Below are 6,000 nucleotides of genomic sequence, written 5' to 3'. Positions count from 1 at the left end.
AGTCCCGCCAGCACCCCCAGAGCGGCCCCTTGAGGCCCACCCCCCGACACCTCCCTGGGGTGTCTTAGGAAGTGGGGAAACGCCCCACATTTGGGCACATTCCCCCCCCAGCTGCCCCTTATTCCTCGAAGTTTCCGTGTCTGCGCCTTCTCTCCCCTCTGGGGTGTCCGTGTTCTGCGAACGTGCCCCAGTTCTTGTGCCCAGCTCAGAGGGAGGCAGGTTCAGGATTATTTAATAAAAATCTTCCATCCGCCCTGCTCCTGAAATCTGGGTTTTTACTACATCTCCCCCGCCTCCTTCCCCCAACACATACAAAAGTCTGTGGCCAGCTCTTCGCTGATGGGACGGCTAAGGCTGTTGTGGACAAAACAGTGGAATAAAGGGAGAAAGGAAAACTACTTCCTTAACTGATCTTCGTTGCTTTGTTGCGTTGTGTACCAATAACTTAGACCAGCTGTTCTCAAAGCCTTGGGCCTCGGGAACCGTTTACACTTCTCCAAATTGTTGGGGATCCCAAAGGGCTTTTGATGATGTGTTTATTGATACTTACTGTATCGCAATTCAAAACTGAGAGGTTTATATATATATATTTTTTTGAAGTTTAGGTGATGTACACAATTATTAGTTTCAGGTGTATAGCAGCCTCGGCGATTACAAATATTAGGAAATGCGCACCGCAGTAAGTGTAGTTAACACCTGTCACTGTACAAAGGTGTTCATATATTTCTGACCAGGGGCGCCTGGGTGGCCCAGTCGGTTGAGCCTCTTACTTTGGCTCAGGTTATGATCTCACAGTTTGTGAGTTTGAGCCCTACACCGCGGTCTGTGCTGGCAGCCTGGAGCCTGCTTCGGATTCTCCGTGTCCCTCTCTCTCTGCCCCTCTCCTGCTTGTGTTTTCTCTCTCTCTCTTTCTCAGAAATATACGTTAAAAAATACTGACTGTATTCCCAGTGCTGTACTTTTTATCTCCATTTCTTACCAGTTTTATAACTGGGGGTTTGTATCTCCCTCTCCTTCACCTGGTTTGCTCATCCCCACCCCCTCCACAATCATCCGTTGTCTGTATTTATTAGTCTCTATTTTATTTTTTTAGTTTCCGTATATAAGTGAGATCACGTGGTATTTGTCTTTCTCTGACTTCAGCTGGCGTAGTACCGTCTAGATCGGTCCATGTTGTCCCAAGTAGCAAGACTGCATTCTTTTTTTGATATGCAGCTATATAATTTTATATAGAATCCATTGATTTATAGTCCGTATCTTTCTGCATCATAGTGTCCCGAAATAGTTTTCAAAGTTTTCACAGCCCCGGTCTCAGTAAGAAATTTTTGTATTTTGCTCTGTTATGATTGTGGAAAAAGTTTCGTAAAACCGGTCTTACCTTAATTATGTGCATTTCTTTTTTTTTTAATTCTTTAAAAAGTTTATTTTTTTATTTTGAGAAAGAAAATCCCAAGCAGCCTCCAAGCTGTTGGCACAGAGCCGGATGTGGGACTAAAACTCATAAACCATGAGATCACGACCTGAGCCGAAACCAAGAGTCGGGCGCTTAACTGACTGAGCCTCCCAGGTGCCCCGAGGTGTGGTTCTATCATGTGTTTTGTTTTAATCTGTTCTGTTTGATTAAAAAAAAACAACAACAACAGGTTGGGGATCCGTGAATTGTTACAGTTCCCTGATCTGTAGCTGGAAAACACCTGTCTATGTTAAATTGTTCTTCCTGAAGAGCTGCCTCAATTTGGTCATTTCGAGTGATGTTGCAGCTTTTTATTGTTAGTCTGATAGTTGACATAGTAAATACTGTGAGTGCCTCTTTGTTAGATTAGAGAAACTCCAAAAAATAGCCTCCTATCATCTGTCCTAAGTGTTCTGCCTGGTGTAACTACTCAGAGGTAAATGTGCTGCTGCGTTGTTCTAATACCAATGCTTTGGAGCCCTGGTGTTCGTGAATCTTGATTAAAAACAAGTTTTTTTTTTTTAATGTTTATTTACTTTTGAGAGTGGCAGAGAGAGAGGGAGACACAGGCTCCAGGCTCCCAGCTGTCAGCACAGAGCCCACATGGGGCTTGAACTCACCCCCCGGGACATCATGACCTAACCCGAAGTTGGATGCTTAACTGACTGAGCCACCCAGGCGCCTCTGGTCAAATTTGGTTTAACACGGACCCTCATTTATGTGGAAAACCCAAGGGTGCTTAAGAAACACTTTCAGCAGTTTTTGTTGTAGTTATGCAGATGGTCTTTGTGTAGACTTTTAGCTTTATTTTCCCCCCAGTATCTTATTGAGTGTTTTCTGTGTGTGTGTGATCCCACACTCTGCCACAGAGAATTAAAAAAAAAAAAAAAAGTAAGGCTTGATCCTGTAAGGAGCATGCATTCGGTTTCACAGAAAATAAGCCAACAGGCAAGAAATTCCTCCCCTTTTCTCCTATTAAAATGGATGCGGTACCACTTGAAGCTCAGGTCGGACCTTCCACCTGCACACTGGATCCCAGCTCCTTTTTAGCATCGTGAACCTTAATGTCCCACCCTCTTCCTTCCTGTGCCTTCAGTCTGCCAGCTTATCTGCACCAGCACTGAAACATACTGATGGCTCTTCCATCTTTAAAAAAAAAGTGTTTTTTTTTTCTTATAACCAAGCTTCTTAAAATGAGTTGTAATTCTGCTCTCTCCTTACATGATGCAGACTGGTTCCTGCCCCCACAGCTGTACCGAATCCCTTTTAATCAGGGACAGCAGTGCCCTCCGTGTTTTCCTGACTGACCTCAACAGCCCATTACTCTTGACCCCTCTCCTTTTTATATATGCCCCTCTGCCTCTCCTCCTTTTGATGCTAGAACTCAAAGGATCTTTGACTTAGAAAGGTTACGAATTAGTGGGGGTACTTGTCTGGCTCAGTCGGTGATGAATATGAATCTTGGTCTCAGAGTTGTGGGTTTGAGCCTCATGTTGTGTGTAGAGATTACTTAACAACAAAATCTTAAAAAAAAAAAAGACCAAAGATTACTAATTTCTGTGCTGGTGAAAATCTGTGCCCATGACACCCTAGCACCAGGTTGTTGCAGCCCTTCTGAACCCGTTTGCAGTTTTCAGCTCTTTGAACTTGCCTTCTGTATTTAACGGTCAGTGAGTAGCCTTTGAAGTTTTTTCTTTTTAAGTATGGCCCAAAAACAGTGTGGTAGAGACTTTGCTGCAGAGTAGTTTTTTTTTTCCCAACATTTTACTATGAAAATTTTCAAATGTATAGAAAACTCAAAATAATTGCACTATAAACACTTCTCCCTACTGCCTAGATTTCTGCAATGAAACCTGCATTAACATTTTACTATCTTTGCTTTTTCATGTAACTGTCCATTCATTAATTCATCTGACATTGCAGAAACGACTTTATTTTATTTTTTTAATGTGTTTTTAAAAATTTATTTATGAGAGAAAGCGAGAGAGAGACAGTGTGAGCAGGGGAGGGTCAGAGAGAGAGGGAGACACAGAATCCTTAGCAGGCTCCAGGCTCTGAGCTGTCAGCACAGAGCCTGACGCGGGGCTCAAACCCACGAACCGTGAGATCATGACCTGAGCCAAAGTTGGACGCTTAACTGACTGAACCGCCCAGGCGCCCCCAGAAACGACTTTAGAGTGGTTGTAGTGGTCAGAGCTTTTTCGGTTCAGGGATGGGCTGTTTCAGTTTGGTTTCTTCAGTTTGGTGAAGGGGCACTCACAGCTAAGTGTTTCAACTGTTACAGATTAACAGAAGGCTGGGACAGCACGTGAAGTGACCAAAGATGAGGTAGCTCTTCTGTAACCATGTAGACCTGTGTTTTTGCACTGTTGAAGGGGTATTGAAAACAATTTAATGATCTTAATATATTTCAAGTTAAGTTGCAGACATTGGTACACTTTACCCCTAAGCCATTTGCTGTGCTTATCCTTTCATTATTCTTTTTGTGTGTATATTAAGAAACACACATATCAGTGAATTTTGACAAGTGCCTCTGTGTAATGCCATCGAATATCACCTTGTCCCATCTTCGGTCATTCCCTCTGGCCACAGAAGCCACCACTGTTCAGGTTTCTTTGCACCATGGTTAGCTGGCCTGCTCTAGAATGTCATGTAGGTGGGATCATACTGCGTGCTCTCTGTTCCTCTCTTTTTAATCATAACGTTTTGGGTTGTTTGCTCCTTTTTCTGCTGAAGAGTATTCCAGTATTCCACTGCATACATAGCCCCAGTGAGTTCATCTGATCTGAGGTTGGCGCCGGAGCTGTTTGCACGATTTAGCTCTTCAGAGGAGAGCGGCTGTGAAACCGTGTACGCGTCGTGGGTTTTCATTTCTCTTAGGAAGATCCCAGGGAGTGGAATTGCTGGGTGGGCGAGGAAGTCTGTGTTTTTCCAAAGGGCTTGGAGCATGTGGTCCGTGCCCCGGCACAGACCGTCCGGATGCCCTCCGTTCTGGCCCGAGGTTTGTGCTGGCGACTTCTGTCCCGCTTTCTGGAGGATGTGTCGGGACACCACAGGGTGCTTTTAATTTGCATCTGACCATTTCTCTCTCTTATAAAGTGTTAGAATTGCTTGCATAGTTTTTAGTTAAGTTAGTTGCCTTTTTTTTTTTTTTAACCGTGTTGAAGGATTCTTCATATTTCATGGTTGCCAGGCCTTTGTCAGATTGGTTTTGTGAATGTTTTCTCCCAGATTAGAGGTTTTTAATTCATTTTCTTAATAGTGTTTTTTGATGAGGAAAGGCTTTTAATTTTGAGAAAGCCCAATTGATCAGTTATTTTGTGTTTCTTGGTCTGTGTGTTTTGCCTGGGAATGTAAATGAGTACAGTGAAGCGGGGAAAACATTGGGCGGTTTGTTAAAAGTTGAGCATACCTCTATGGTACAATCCAGTCACCCTAGGCTTTTACTCAAGAGGGTAAACTATTCTCTTATGTTTTAAAACCTTCATGCTTTTATTTAATAAACTGAGTTCTGAACAGTTCTGAATCCATTTTTTTTGTGTGAGGTAGGGGTGTGGTTTCCTGCATTCCTGTGGGTATCCCATTCCCCACTATTCACTGAAGATGGTTTTCCCTTTGGACAATTTTGGTGTCTTTAGAAATCAAATACTTGCGTTAAGCGTGCCTCCGTTCTGGGAGCTCACTTCTGTGCCTGTGAGCTCCCTGTTGGTCCTCAGGCCTGTGCCACACTGTTGATTCCTGTAGCTCTGTGGGGGGTTTTAAGGTCAGGCAAGGTAAATCCTACCATCAGTGCTACTAGCTTTTCTTTTTCCTCTTCCCCTTCGGCTCCTTAGTCTCTGGTTGTGATGCTTTATTTTTGAGCAGCTTTATTGAGGTGTAATTGACATACAGTAAACTAGAGTATACAGTCGGGTGCGTTTGACATGACTTTACACCTGTGAAACTTTTCACCCCAGTGAAGACTGTCAGCATGCCCATCTCACCCCAGAGTTTCGTTTTCCCTCTTGGTAATCCCGACTTCCTGCCCCTCCCTATACCTCCCAGCCACCCTGTCCACAGGTAACTGCTGATCTGCTTTGTCTTTAAATTAGTTTGCATTTTCTAGAGTTTTACGTGAATGGAATCATTCGGTATGTTTTCGTTCTTATTTACCATCTTTCATTAAGCCTAATAATCTTGAGATTCACTCGTGGTTATATGTGTCAGTACTCAATTATTTTTGATACTGAACCATATTCCACCATTGTACGAATACCCTCAATTTATTCATTAAACTATGAAAGACATTAGGGTTGTTGGTAGGTTTTGGCTGTTAAAATAGAGCTGTGAACACTGGTGTACAGGCTTCTGTATGGACATATGCTTTCACTGCTCTTAAGGAAAGGCCACAGAGTGGAATGGCTGGGTCATGTATTAGGTACATTTAACTTTATTTTCTTGAAGAGTTTCTGTAAGATTGGATGCTTCTTCTTACAGGTTTATGAAATTTTACATGTTTTATAGTATGCATAATTATAAAACAGATTTCATCTGTGCAAAGTGTGTTT

The 6,000-nt window shown here is 42.9% G+C and overlaps 1 protein-coding gene across 2 annotated transcripts in view; it reads left to right on the top strand.

Annotated features, from left to right (window-relative positions):
- PRPF18 (pre-mRNA processing factor 18) overlaps positions 1–6,000 on the top strand; it is a 53,775-nt gene that overhangs the window by 384 nt on the left and 47,391 nt on the right. The gene's annotated exons all lie outside the window — the stretch shown is intronic.

This window comes from Crocuta crocuta, unplaced genomic scaffold, assembly GCF_008692635.1.
Source record: "Crocuta crocuta isolate KB4526 unplaced genomic scaffold, BGI_CrCroc_1.0 scaffold32, whole genome shotgun sequence".
In the NCBI taxonomy this organism is placed as follows: Eukaryota; Metazoa; Chordata; class Mammalia; order Carnivora; family Hyaenidae; genus Crocuta; species Crocuta crocuta.
The sequence above is the reverse complement of the archived record's forward strand: the minus strand, read 5'-3'. Positions and strand labels throughout refer to the sequence as shown.